We start from the raw sequence: 13,151 nt of genomic DNA, 5'->3' as shown, positions 1-13,151 counted from the left end.
AGAATGTCCCACTTTTCCTTAGGATGTCCCTATTTTCATAGGAGAAATGTTGGAGGGTATGATAGGATTTTCTTTGGAGAAATGTATGGCGTTATCCAACCCCTGAGCTGTCTGAAGGCAATCCTGCACAAGGAAGGGTTTTTAAATGTTTGTTTTATTATGTTTTTATATATGCTGGAAGCTGCCCGGAGTGGCTGGGGCAACCCAGTAAGATGTGTGGGGTATAAATAGTAAAATTATCATTATGGAATGGGACGCACCTATTTTCATTGGAGAAATGTTGGAGGGTATGATATCACAGATCAAGGATGTGTTCAACACACTGAGGAGGGTGCAGAGCTGGGCCATTGAGGGGTGCAGTTTGAGGATGGGGGCATGTCCTGGAAAGAGGTGTGTCTTGGAAAGAGTCCTGAGAGCCAGATAGAGAATCCTGGGGAGCTTCACTCAGCCCTGGGCCTCAGTTCCCCATCCCTGGGATAGAGGAAGCAGAATGGAATGTGTCAGTGCTTGAGCACCACACCCACTGCATCCATCCTGCCAGTGCTCTCCATTCTTCTGTCTGCAGCTTTGAAACAGAACCAGCATCCTACGTCCTGCAGTCTCAGTTGAGACTGGTAGGAGAAGCAGACTAGCAAAGAAGAAGCAGAGGAGGCCACAAATAGTAATCAAGTGAGCAGGTGTGTGTAGCAGGCTGTCAGGCAAGGCTGAGACTTTACACAGTGGGGCTCCAGAACAGGACCCGGCAGGATCTGCCAGTCAATCCAAGCAGGCCATAAGCAAAGCTCTAAACTGATGGAAGTCACGTTCCAAGGCAGCAATCAGTTCTCAGGAGTTCCAGAACAGCTATTGGGAAAGGGAGTATAGCAGTGCAACTGGGTAAGTGAAGATTCTCCATTACAGAGTTTCTCAGAGCTTTCCCTCTTTATCTGCAAGGTGTGTGTGCGACTCCTCTTTAGATCAGGGGTGAGGAACCTTTTGGGCTCCACATGCCAGATCGTTATCAGGATCTAACTTTACAAGCCAAATTTGAGGGATGAGCAAGGTTGCCTACCTGCCAATCACCTGAGGTCACAATGGCATCAGGCGATTGAGCAAATTGAAGTCCCACAGTTGGTGCTCAGGCAGTCTGATGGTAGCCAAAATGGTGCATTCAAAGGACAGAACTCTCTTGGACAGGCTTGTGGTGGGTACAGCCCATCAGGAGAAAGAAGGCATAAGGCACTGAAGACTGACTGAAGGTGAGGCAGGTGAACTGTTCAATTGTCACTGAGAGACAGCCACTTGGCTACCCTATATGACAGTGCCTCCCATCACCTGACCATTGAGCTAGCTGACTCTGGCTGAGGGGGTTTTAGTCTGCACTATCTGGAGGGCAGCATGTTGACTGCCCTTGCTGTATGGCTCACACCTAACAGCAGCAGTAGCAGGCCCAGGAGTTTTCAGGCAAGGAACAGGGGAGCGACTGATTCTTCCGTAGCACCTGGCTTTGCCTAAGAAAGGTCTTGCCCAGAGAGAGCTCTGCCTGATAGATCTTGAAGGGCTATGCAGTTCCTTCCTCTGGCTATCCCTCCTGCTGTTGCCTTGAGCCAAGGCTCTCAGAACACTTTCATTGATTCCCTTGGCACTGTACAACCAGGCCAATGAATTCAGAGTCTGAATCATTAGCCGCAACCTTTAGTCAGGAATGTGATGCAGTGAAGAAGTAGGCGGGAGGGGGAAGGGGAGGCGATGAATGGGGCAGGCATCTCTTTCTTCCCTTTCCCACCCAAGATCCCCATCAATCACTGTGCTGATTTCCCCAGGGACATCATCATTAAGTTCAAAAGTGCTGAGTCAGCATCAATGAGCAACCTTGTGGGGAAGGAGGAGGTGGTAATCAACCCTGCAGGCTTATGCTGCAGGAGTTATGTTACACTACGACATAGTCCTTTGCTGGCTTTTAAACCATCCCCGATGAGCTGAAGGTAGCAGCTGTATCCCACAGGGAGCCACAGTAATGTATCAACTACGTGCTCATTCCCTTCAGTACCAATAATCCTCTAGCACCATGCATAATGAATTCCAATAAGGACAGCAGAATGCTATGAGCCAGGTTTTGATATGTGCTTGGGTTTTGCTTTTGCATGGCGAAACCCCTCCCACCAAGAAATGAAGACACAGGACATGTTATATAAGGTTAATGGGCATAAAAAGGCCACAACTTTATTGATTACAGGAATTGGAAGGTATTGGCCTTAGGCATTGGCTCCTATCAACTACCCGGCATGGAGACCGGGAAGGGTTATCCACAAGCCGTGGGGGTCCTGTTGAAGTACGCCAACTAGGATCCCACGGGTGTCACCGTTCGGGGGCGTGCCGGAGGCCCTTACCTCCCTAGGTTTCGGACAAGGCAACGCCCCCCGGAGTCCTCTACCGGACTACCCCTTTCCATTGGGGGAAGGTGATGGTGCTTCCTTCCCCCTTCATTTGCATAACAATTACCCCTGCCAATGCCTAACCGCCAATACCAAAGTTGTGACGATTGCTAAGAGGTAGGCGAAAAAACCAAAAGGCTAAAAAGTGTGCCAAATTGGAAAAATTCCTACCAGGCCCCTTGCGGCGACCAACCAAAATCCATAGCAAGGTCAAAGCTAGCTAAACCTAAAGGGTGGGTGGGATGGGAAAAAACCCGGGCAGCAGGAACAGGGGAAAAGAGGGCAGTCCCCGGGCGCCCTGGCCTTAAATGGGGCCAGGCCATGCCTCCCCGGCCCACCAATTGGCGGGCCGGGTCTTGGGCACGCCCGGGGATTCCCTCTTCTCGCAGGGGCTAAACCCAGCCCCCGCGTGCGTGGGAAAGGGGATGGCCCGCAACGCCCCCTCCTCTCGAGCTCGGAAGTGGCTTTTTTTTAAATAAACAAGTTGGAGATCTAGAGAGCTTAACCTAGGACCCCAGGTCCAAAGGTTCACAGGAGACTGCCTTATACTGAATCAGACGAAGGGTTCATCTAGCTCAGTATTGTCTTCACTGGCAGGTAGAAACTCTCCAGGATTTCAGACAAGTCTCTCCCATCCCTATTTGGAGAGGCTGGGGGTTGAAGCTAGGCCATTCTGCATGCAAAGCTACAGCCCTTTAATGCCCTTTAATGCATTCAGAGTCATTCAAATAATCTAGTCTACTTGAATCTACTTTCAATCCACATTGAACCATGGCTTGCATTCCCAGTATAAACAGGTTACTCTGCAGCTTAGGGAAACTAGCTAAAAAAATAAGCCGATGGGTGATTTTCTACAGTCCGTTATCTGAAGTAGCCTGGTGTACCCTGCAGGATCCCTTGCAAAGCTTTAAATGAGCAGTTCCAGGATGACCTTTAACCCTTGACAGCAACATGGCTCCACTTCTAATTCAGGCTGAGTCAAACCTTTTCTAGACAACCCTTTCAGTTCAAAAGTGAGCTTCTGCTGGAGGGGCTGTGTTATGCAAGGTATACACATACACCTTTGGTGGGAATGTAGGATAGTAAGTTTTGGGATGAGGTTCTCAGACTTATTTCTGATATTTTACACTTTGAAGTTGAACTAGATTTGGGACAGGTTCCATCATCTTTATTTGTGTGAGGAACAAATAAAGGTATTCTCTGTAAATTGCTAACTATCCATCTCTTCACAACTGCACAAATGAAGACTGCATTTCCTGGGAACATGAATGACAACCTACCCTTCAATGATGGTATGACCCGGTATGGCTGGAAACTTTATCTGTCAAACTTAAAGGTAAAGGGTAAAGGGACCCCTGACCATTAGGTCCAGTCGTGGCCGACTCTGGGGTTGCGGCGCTCATCTCGCTTTATTAGCCGAGGGAGCTGGTGTACAGCTTCCGGGTCATGTGGCCAGCATGACTAAGCTGCTTCTGGTGAACCAAAGCAGCACACGGAAACACCATTTACCTTCCCGCCAGAGCGGTACCTATTTATCTACTTGCACTTTGACATGCTTTTCAAACTGCTAGGTTGGCAGGAGCAGGGACCGAGCAACGGGAGCTCACCCCGTCGCGGGGATTCGAACCGCCGACCTTCTGATCGGCAAGTCCTAGGTTCTGTGGTTTAACCCACAGCGCCACCCGCATCCCTCTGTCAAACTTACCCAGCAATATAAACTACCCAAAGGTGAAATAAAAAGTGACCAGTTTCATGAAGCCTGCATCCTTTGTCTCTCGTATATTAATTCCAATTTGGGTGGACCTTAGCCATCTGTCTCTCATGTTTCCTTTTAATGAGGTGAGATAACAATGTAATTTCTTCCTGTGTCCCACAGTGGTTCTTTCATTTTCTTTTGTGTGTGTGTGTGTGTTATCTATATAAGCATGTTTATGTAGTATACATGTTGGTTTGTATGTTTTTTTTTAATCATTTTTTAAAAAAAGATTTTTATGGGAGCTTCTTGTGGTGGTGGCAAATGGGGAGGAGGTTTCCCAATCCCAATCACATTTTTCATTGTCTGTTTATGACATAAATGTCCCCCGTTCTGATGCTTTTGGTTATCAAGGTGTCTTGGAGTTTACATGTACCAAATTTCAGGGCTCTAGTTCAGAATCTGGCAGCTGGTTCGCAAGCCTAATATTAATAAACTTGGATGACAGTTCTCCTGCATGATGACCTTTCAAAGCATTTTTGAATTTTTATCCATGAATGTTACCATAGTGCACCTCCAGAATGTGTCATGCATAATCGGATATTCTTTATCCACCCTGTGCATCACAATGTCATGTCTCATCCTTCTCTGGTTGGTCATTATCACATATACTTTGTTTACAGCGATAGACTGACATGGAGCCACAAAGTGGGGGAAAGAAGGTCTATCCAAGAAGCATTGAACGAGGTGTCAGAATCTTCCATCATCAATTACTGTTTCTTGGTTCTAGATCCAAGCTTTTAAACTGGTTGGTTTCTTTGGCCAAGAGTAACAAAAGGGTTAATGTGAAATATTGCCGAGCCTATGCAAACTGCTGACATTTTCATTTATTTCAGCAGCTAAGGAGTCATGATATGCACAACATTCAAGTATGTACAAAGATGGTGGAGTTTGGCTGCATGGTCAGACTAGGCACACAAATGATGCAGATGCAGAAAAAAAGGTTAGACATCTTGGCTATATGGGGCCAGCCCTAATGCCAGTTGCTACGAATCATAAGTGGAGAGACTTCCTGAGGCTTGTCATAGGCATCTAGTTGGCCAATATGTGAACAGGATGCTGCCCTGATGGTCCTTTGGCCCAATCCAGTAGGCTCTTCTTATGTTCTTAAGACTGACAAAATAAGAGTTTCAAGAGTTCCACTACTCATGAAATGACTTGTTCACAACCTGAACAACAGGTTCACCTGCACATCTCTAAAGATGAATGTAATGGTTCTAGGGGTTGCTCGTGCGTAAACCAGTGCAACACCTGGCTGGGTTGCCTGAGTGAACCTTTTCTGTCTGGACAGCCACTCACCCGTGACTGTCTCAATCGCTGGCAGAATCCGTCAGTGGGCGTTTCTTGAACTTCTTCCAGCAAAGAAGCTCTTTGACGCCTGGTCTCCTCCTACTCTCTCTGCGCAAAAGCCTTCTGCGCAAGGAGGGCGTAGGCAGTGGAGGACCCCTACTCTCCCCGCTGGTCCCCGGCAAGGAGTCATGGGACCACCTCGCCGCTTCCCCCATCTGCCCCCCTTCTCCACTGGTGCTATGCTGATTCTCTTCCCCAGAAGATGGGCTGCCTCTCCCCATCCCGGGACGCTCTCTGGAACCCCTCCGGAGCCCGCTCTCTCCCTCCGGTCCTGATGGCCATTCCCTGACAATGAAGAACCAGTTCGTTCCTATTTCCATTGTGTGCCCAGTCCAATTGGGGCCAGGGAGTGTCATAAATTTCTCTTGAATGTCTGCTTGCTTGGTGCAATAGCTGACCTATAGAAGTTGAAATGCATTCCAGTAAAACTCTGAACAAGTGTCTGGTGAGCCCCATGGGGGACTGGGAGTATTTGGCAGTACACCCAAAGAAGAAGAAACATAGAAAGTTATTTCAAACCACTTGGGACTGGAGGGAAAAAAACACCCAGATATCGAAATCTTGCCAGAACATCATTTCTCGTGGTGCTTTAACATTTTAGAGATCAGCCTGGTGAGCGCAGAGACATCTGTAAAATAAAACCAAGGAAGAGTATGTCTCATCCAGGCTCTTGGGAACTAGCGAGCTGCTTGCTTTCATGTTCATGGTGGTGGTTTGATGTTATTCTTAACAGTTCATCCAAGCCTTACCTGAGACTGTACAGTCCCGCATTGGCTCATTACCAAACTCTTATGAAAGGGAAAATATCCCAGGAGGAAAAAGGAGCAGATCATGGGAGATCTGTTTTATTGTATGCATTCTTCTTAATGTAGGAGGGTAAGGGAGGTGTGAAGAGTTGACACCTAACCTTCCACACTGGATAGTGATTTGTGTTTTGCAAAGAGGAGGAAGACAAGCTGTGCTCTCCTCTAAAGAAGGTGAAGGGACCATAGCTCAACAGCAGAGTGCAACCGTTGCATGTAGTGCATCCCAGGTTCAATCCCTGACAGGTCCAATTAAAAGGATCAGAAAGAAGACAATGCAAAAGATCTATTTCTGAAGTCCTAGACAGGTCCTCCTGCTCAGAGTAGATGGATGAAAAGTCTGCCTGGCTCAACCAGGAAGGCAGAAGCCTACATGACTGCAGAAATTCAAGGTAATTTGCCCTTGAAAATCACATCCTCGGGTCTGGTTTATATGTTAACCTCAGTGGTGCTGTTCTTGCCACCTCTGGGGTTTATTCCATGCCACTCCAAGTAATGTGTGTGGCAATTATGGTTTAACGCCCTAATTAAACACTGCACAAGGTCTCCAGTTTGGTTTGGGACCTGGATCTGAGTTGGCCCAAGTTGGCCCTAGACCTTCTCAGGTTGGACTGGGGATACTCTGAAAGCTGCCCACAAAATGCATACTATCTAAATGCAGAAGTTTTGTGTGTTCCTTTAAAAGAATCTGCACAAAACTAGTTGGAATGGCACTATGACTGAGTGGCAGCAAGACTGAAGCAGGATGGAATTGGGTTGCTCGGTTTCACCCCTAATGACTGATAATGTTTTGCTAGCCTAATGTTGTGGGTGGGTTTTCTGGAGTAGAGAGAGAGCAACAGATGTGGTGGTAACTATTCCATTTAAGGTGTCAGGCTTCAGGGAATCTGATCCCTCCCACAGTGGGCAGCCAAGGAGTACAGTGGTGCCTCGCAAGACGAAATTAATCCGTTCCGCGAGTCTCTTCGTCTTGCGGTTTTTTCATCTTGCGAAGCACGGCTATTAGCGGCTTAGCGGCTATTAACGGCTTAGCGGCTTAGCGGCTTAGTGGCTATTAACGGCTTAGCGGCTTTAAGAAAAAGGAAACAAACTCGCAAGAACTTGCAAGACATTTCGTCTTGCGAAGCAAGCCCGTAGGGAAATTCGTCTTGCGAAGCACCTCAAAAAACAGAAAACTCTTTCGTCTAGCGAGTTTTTCGTCTTGCGAGGCATTCGTCTTGCGGGGCACCACTGTAGATAACAAGAGTGGCTGGGGAAACCCAGCCAGATGGGTGGGGTATAAATAATAAATTATTATTACAGTGGTACCTCTAGTTACGAACTTAATTCGTTCCGGAGGTCCATTCTTAACCTGAAACTGTTCTTAACTAGAGGTGTGCTTTTGCTAATGGGGCCTCTTGCTGCCACTGTGCACATGATTTCTGTTCTCATCCTGCGGCAAAGTTCTCAACTCAAGGTAACTATTCCAGGTTAGCGGAGTTTGTAACCTGAAGTGTTTGTAACCTGATGCGTTTGTAACTCGTGGTACCACTGTATCATTACAGTGGTACCTCGGGTTAAGAACTTAATTCGTTCTGGAGGTCTGTTCTTAACCTGAAACTGTTCTTAACTTGAAGCACCACTTTAGCTAATGGGGCCTCCCGCTGCTGCCACGCTCCTTCTGCATGATTTCTGTTCTCATCCTGAAGCAAAGTACTTAACCCAAGGTACTATTTCTGGGTTAGCGGAGTCTATAACCTGAAGTGTCTGTAACCTGAAGTGTCTGTAACCCGAGGTACCATTGTATATAAGAAGAGTGCCTACCAAGTCCTTTATTCACTATTCACAGAGAGAGTCTTTGAAAAGTGCCTCTACATTGCAGTAATGGCATTGCTCTGAGTAATCTTCTCCCCGCTTTTACTCTCAGTCACCAGCAGCTCCACCCCTTATATGGTGGTTGTGTAAGACCCTTCATCTGTTCGCTTTCTGCTCTCCCACTTTCACAGCCCTCCTGGTTCTAGGAGAAGGGGTGTCAGCCAGCTGTTCTGGCTCTGCTGCTTCCCCCTCCTCCCCTTCCATTATCTCCCAGCTCTGCCCTTCTTCTGTCTCAGAGTCATGACCTTCTGCAAACCACCATTGTAAATCTAACTGCCCTCCTCTTCTCGGAAAGGTTCAGGAGGATGGGAGGCATTCTCCACCATTCCTCTTCAGTCCAATCCCAGACACAAGGTAACGTGGAATTTCCCCCCTCAAAATTCATCCAGTCAGTATATGTTCAACAACAGGAGTCTTCCACTTATTCAGAGCTGGATCCCACCATTAACTGCAACTTGCAGCGTTGAACCCCGTTTAATTTGTCTCTCATTCTCTTCTTCTCTCATTGTATCTCTTTTGGCTTTCTTGGGGCATATCTGTACTGCACCTGTTTTACAGGAAGTACTTCTCTAAGTAAAGGTAAAGGTAAAGGGAACCCTGATCATTAGGTCCAGTTGTGACCGACTCTTGCGGCATTCATTTCGCTTTATTGGCCGAGGGAGCCGGCGTACAGCTTCTGGGTCATGTGGCCAGCATGACTAAGCCGCTTCTGGCGAACCAGAGCAGCACACGGAAACGCCGTTTACCTTCCTGCCGGAGCGGTACCTATTTATCTACTTGCACTTTGACATGCTTTCGAACTGCTAGGTTGGCAGGAGACTTCTCTAAGTAAATACATACAATACCAAATGCAGTCATAGCACAGAATTTTCTGTCTTTCTAAAGAGCAAAGTTTTAAAGAGCAAAGTTGGTAGTGGCATGTGTCAGGCTGAAACCCACTTGAGAGTCCTGCCTCACATAGTGGAAAACCCAATGTATTTGTCACTTGATAAATGTATCTGAAGAAGTGTGCATGCACACGAAAGCTTATACCAAGAACAAACTTAGTTGGTCTCTAAGGTGCTCCTGGACAATTATATATATAATAACAACAACTGTGTCAGACCAACATGTGCCTGAATATGTCACTTGGTAATTAGGGCTTTCCCTCATAGCTTATTGTCCTGTACCTAGAAAGCATAGGTCTGAGTGGTTTTCCCCTTGCCCTGCTTCTTCCCCAGGGAAACCTGCTCTTTAACTCTAAAATGGAACAAATGGCAATCCATAGAAACCCAATTGCTCAAAACCTATATCAGAATACATTTAAAACATGCATTTGGGGAATAAGTATTTTTAGAAATGTGCATTTTGAGAGAAAAGGAAGAACAACAACAACAATGTATTGTTTATTGATTTAAGGAATTACAGATCATTGCTGAAAAGAAGGCAGAAATGATTTGTGGGTTAACACATGCAAAAGATGGGACACGGGTGGCACTGTGGGTTAAACCACAGAGCCTAGGACGTGCCGGTCGGCAATTTGAATCCCCGTGATGGGGTGAGCTCCCATTGCTCAGTCCCTGCTCCTGCCTACCTAGCAGTTCGAAAGCACGTCAAAGTGCAAGTAGAGGTACTGCTCTGGGGGGGAGGTAAACAGCATTTCCGTGCGCTGCTCTGGTTCTCCAGAAGTGGCTTAGTCATGGTGGCCACATGACCCGGAAGCTGTACGCCAGCTCCCTCGGCCAGTAAAGCGAGATGAGCTCCGCAACCCCAGAGTCGGCCACGACTGGAACTAATGGTCAGGGGTCCCTTTACCTTTACCTAGGTTGGTGGACATCATTGCTTAACTATGTGCTGCTTGAAGAAGTACTTTCTTTCTTCCAACATAAAGATACACAGACTGGAAATAGATTACTGTATTTTTCCATGTATAAGACGCCCCCATGTATAAAACAACCCCTGTTTTTTTTAACCCAAAAAACCCATTTTTTAACCCCAAATTAAGAAACTAAGTTGTTTAGCTTTTGGGGTGGGGTGGGGGAGGCCACTTCCGCCAATCGCTCACCCGCCTGCCTGCCGCTCGCACTGATGATCGCACACCTCACCGCAGCCAATTGTCTGCCCACTCGCCGCCACCAACAGCCCACCCGCCCACTTGCTGCAGCCGCCAATTGCCTGCCTGCTTCACCACAGCCGCCAATCACCTGCCCAATTGCCGCAGCCGCAGCCAGTTGTCAGCAGGCCTTGTCGCAGCCACCAATCACCTGCCCAATTGCCGCTGTCAATCTCCTGCTTGCTGCTGCCATTAATTGTACGTCCCCGCTCTGAATTCACTATCCGTGTATAAGGTGACACCCATTTTTTGCGCCCCCCCTTTTTTTAGCAAAAAGCATTGTCTTACACACAGGAAAAAATGGTAGATTGCCCATCCCTACTCATAACAGGAGGAGGTGATACAGGAGGTGATACAGTGAGCCAGTGTGGTGTAGTGGTTAAGAGCGGTAGACTTGTAATCTGGTGAACCGGGTTCGCTTCTCTGCTCTCCGCATGCAGCTGCTGGGTGACCTTGGGCTAGTCACACTTCTTTGAAGTCTCTCAGCCCCACTCACCTCACAGAGTGTTGGTTGTGGGGGAGGAAGGGAAAGGAGAATGTCAGCCGCTTTGAGACTCCTTCGGGTAGTGATAAAGCAGGGTATCAAATCCAAACTCTTCTTCTTCTACAGTTCACACTGTATCCTGTCCATTTCACCCATTTCCCAGAGACAGTGGCACAACCACTGGCAGTAGCACAGTGACAATGAGAGCTCTTCCCAGCAGCTGTTGGCTGACAGCCAACATTTCCCAGCTCAGACATGATCTGGGAGCAACGCTACATGACAATGTAACATTTCCCAGGGGGGGGTGTTTCACTTCCTGCATATTTATTTAAAAAGAAAAATATAGGCAGAGCTACATAGGGGGGAAAGTTATAGTCATACTCCAAAACAATGCAAATTTTGTGCCATTATGACATGCATATATTCCCCCCCCCCAAAAAAATTCACATTTATATCTGTTTGTTTGGTTTGAAGGGCGCTGAAAATTCTGGATAGTCCCCATAGCCCTCACCCAATCACTAGACAGTGACTCTGAGGGAAAGCAACCACTTTGCATGCAGAAGGTGCCAGGCGGAATTCTGGAATTTCCAGGCAGAGTTGGGAAAGGTCCCTGCCTGAAACCATGGCAATGGGAGACTTTGGGATCACAAATTTCAGCGGTGCCCTGTGCAACACTAAAATTTGTTGTGCCCCCTGCCTCTCTTACTATGTTCTACAGCATTGTTATGGAACCTCTGGTAGGGCAGTGCCCAGTGAGGTTGAACTGGTTGAGTTACCCTAAAACCAACTCTAACCATGGAGAGACACTGCCAGTGTGGTCCTAGAGATGTTGGAATAGTCCATCAAAAACAGCAATCAGAACAGAAATTGCCGGCGTTTGCTTATTCTTCCCATGTCTGGAACAGAAATCAATCCAGCGATCGCTTTCCACTGTTCTGTTTGGTTTTAGTCCTTAAATGATACACAACAGATTATGCCACACACACACACACCACAATTTGCATTGTGTTTCCTTTCCATTGAAACAAATGGGGTGGAATACGATAATGGCAACATGACTTATGTACTCTATGTAATTAATTACATAAATTACTTAAATGGTGTAATTTCACCACAGCAGTCATGCCATTTTTGGCAGAAGGCAAACTGCAGCAGAACATAAACAGTGCTGTATGCAACAAATACAGGGCAAATGGAAAACAATTCCTTCTTGCCACCCCAGTGGTGTCCTGCAGATGTTATTGGATGACAATTGCAATCACCCCAGTCAGCATGGTCAGTGGCCAGGAATTATGGAAGCTAAGCAGAGACATCACCTTGCCAACAAAGGTCCGTATAGTTAAAGCTATGGTTTTCCCCATAGTGATGTATGGAAGTGAGACCTGGACCATAAAGAAGGCTGATTCCCGAAGAATTGATGCTTTTGAATTATGGTGCTGGAGGAGACTCTTGAGAGTCCCATGGACTGCAAGAAGATCAAACCTATCCATTCTGAAGGAAATCAGCCCTGAGTGCTCACTGGAAGGACAGATCCTGAAGCTGCGGCTCCAATACTTTGGCCACCTCATGAGAAGAGAAGACTCCCTGGAAAAGACCCTGATGTTGGGAAAGATGGAGGGCACAAGGAGAAGGGGACGACAGAGGACGAGATGGTTGGACAGTGTTCTCGAAGCAACTAACATGAATTTGATCAAACTGCGGGAGGCAGTGGAAGACAGAAGTGCCTGGCGTGCTCTGGTCCATGGGGTCACGAAGAGTCAGACACGACTAAACGACTAAACAACAACAACATAGTGCAGTAACATCTGGAGGGCCCCAAAATTCCAATCTTTGGTGTGGACAATTCTGAGCTAGAAAAGAGCAATGGCCTGACAGCTTCCCAAACTTGAGGCTCCCAGGGCCTCAGTGTGACCAAAATACTTTGCTCCTCATACAGAGTTACCATTTTGAGAAGCCTGGAAAGAAGCATACTTTCTCTTAAACAAATGGAAGGATGGCAGAGAATCAGCTTTTAAAAGCATTCAGGAGTTGTTTTCCTTTGCAAGAGATCGTGAATTCAAGGCTGCCTTTGTTGCTTCAGAGACTTTGCTGCATTACTGATGAGGCTGGGAGACTAAAGGTTTTACAAGCGAGTTTCATTCTCCTCCCCCCAAAAAACCCTTGGCTCAGTAATTCCTTGTTAACATGATAAGATTAAACCTGTGTCCCAGTCAGAAAGTGGTGATTTGACTGTATTGCTTCCATCAAGTATTCACGTTTGTAAGATTTATTTTTTTTTAAGATGTTGTAATCTAAAGATAAGTGTAACTGTCTGCAAGCTTCCCAATTCTCCTCAATCTGATTACAATGGCAGTCAAAGGACAGGAGCTAATTAAAATGCCAATCAAGGAGAAATAGGATT

Source organism: Podarcis erhardii (genome assembly GCF_964252035.2).
Source record: "Podarcis erhardii genome assembly, chromosome: 16".
Classification (NCBI taxonomy): Eukaryota; Metazoa; Chordata; class Lepidosauria; order Squamata; family Lacertidae; genus Podarcis; species Podarcis erhardii.
Note: the sequence above shows the minus strand (reverse complement) of the source record.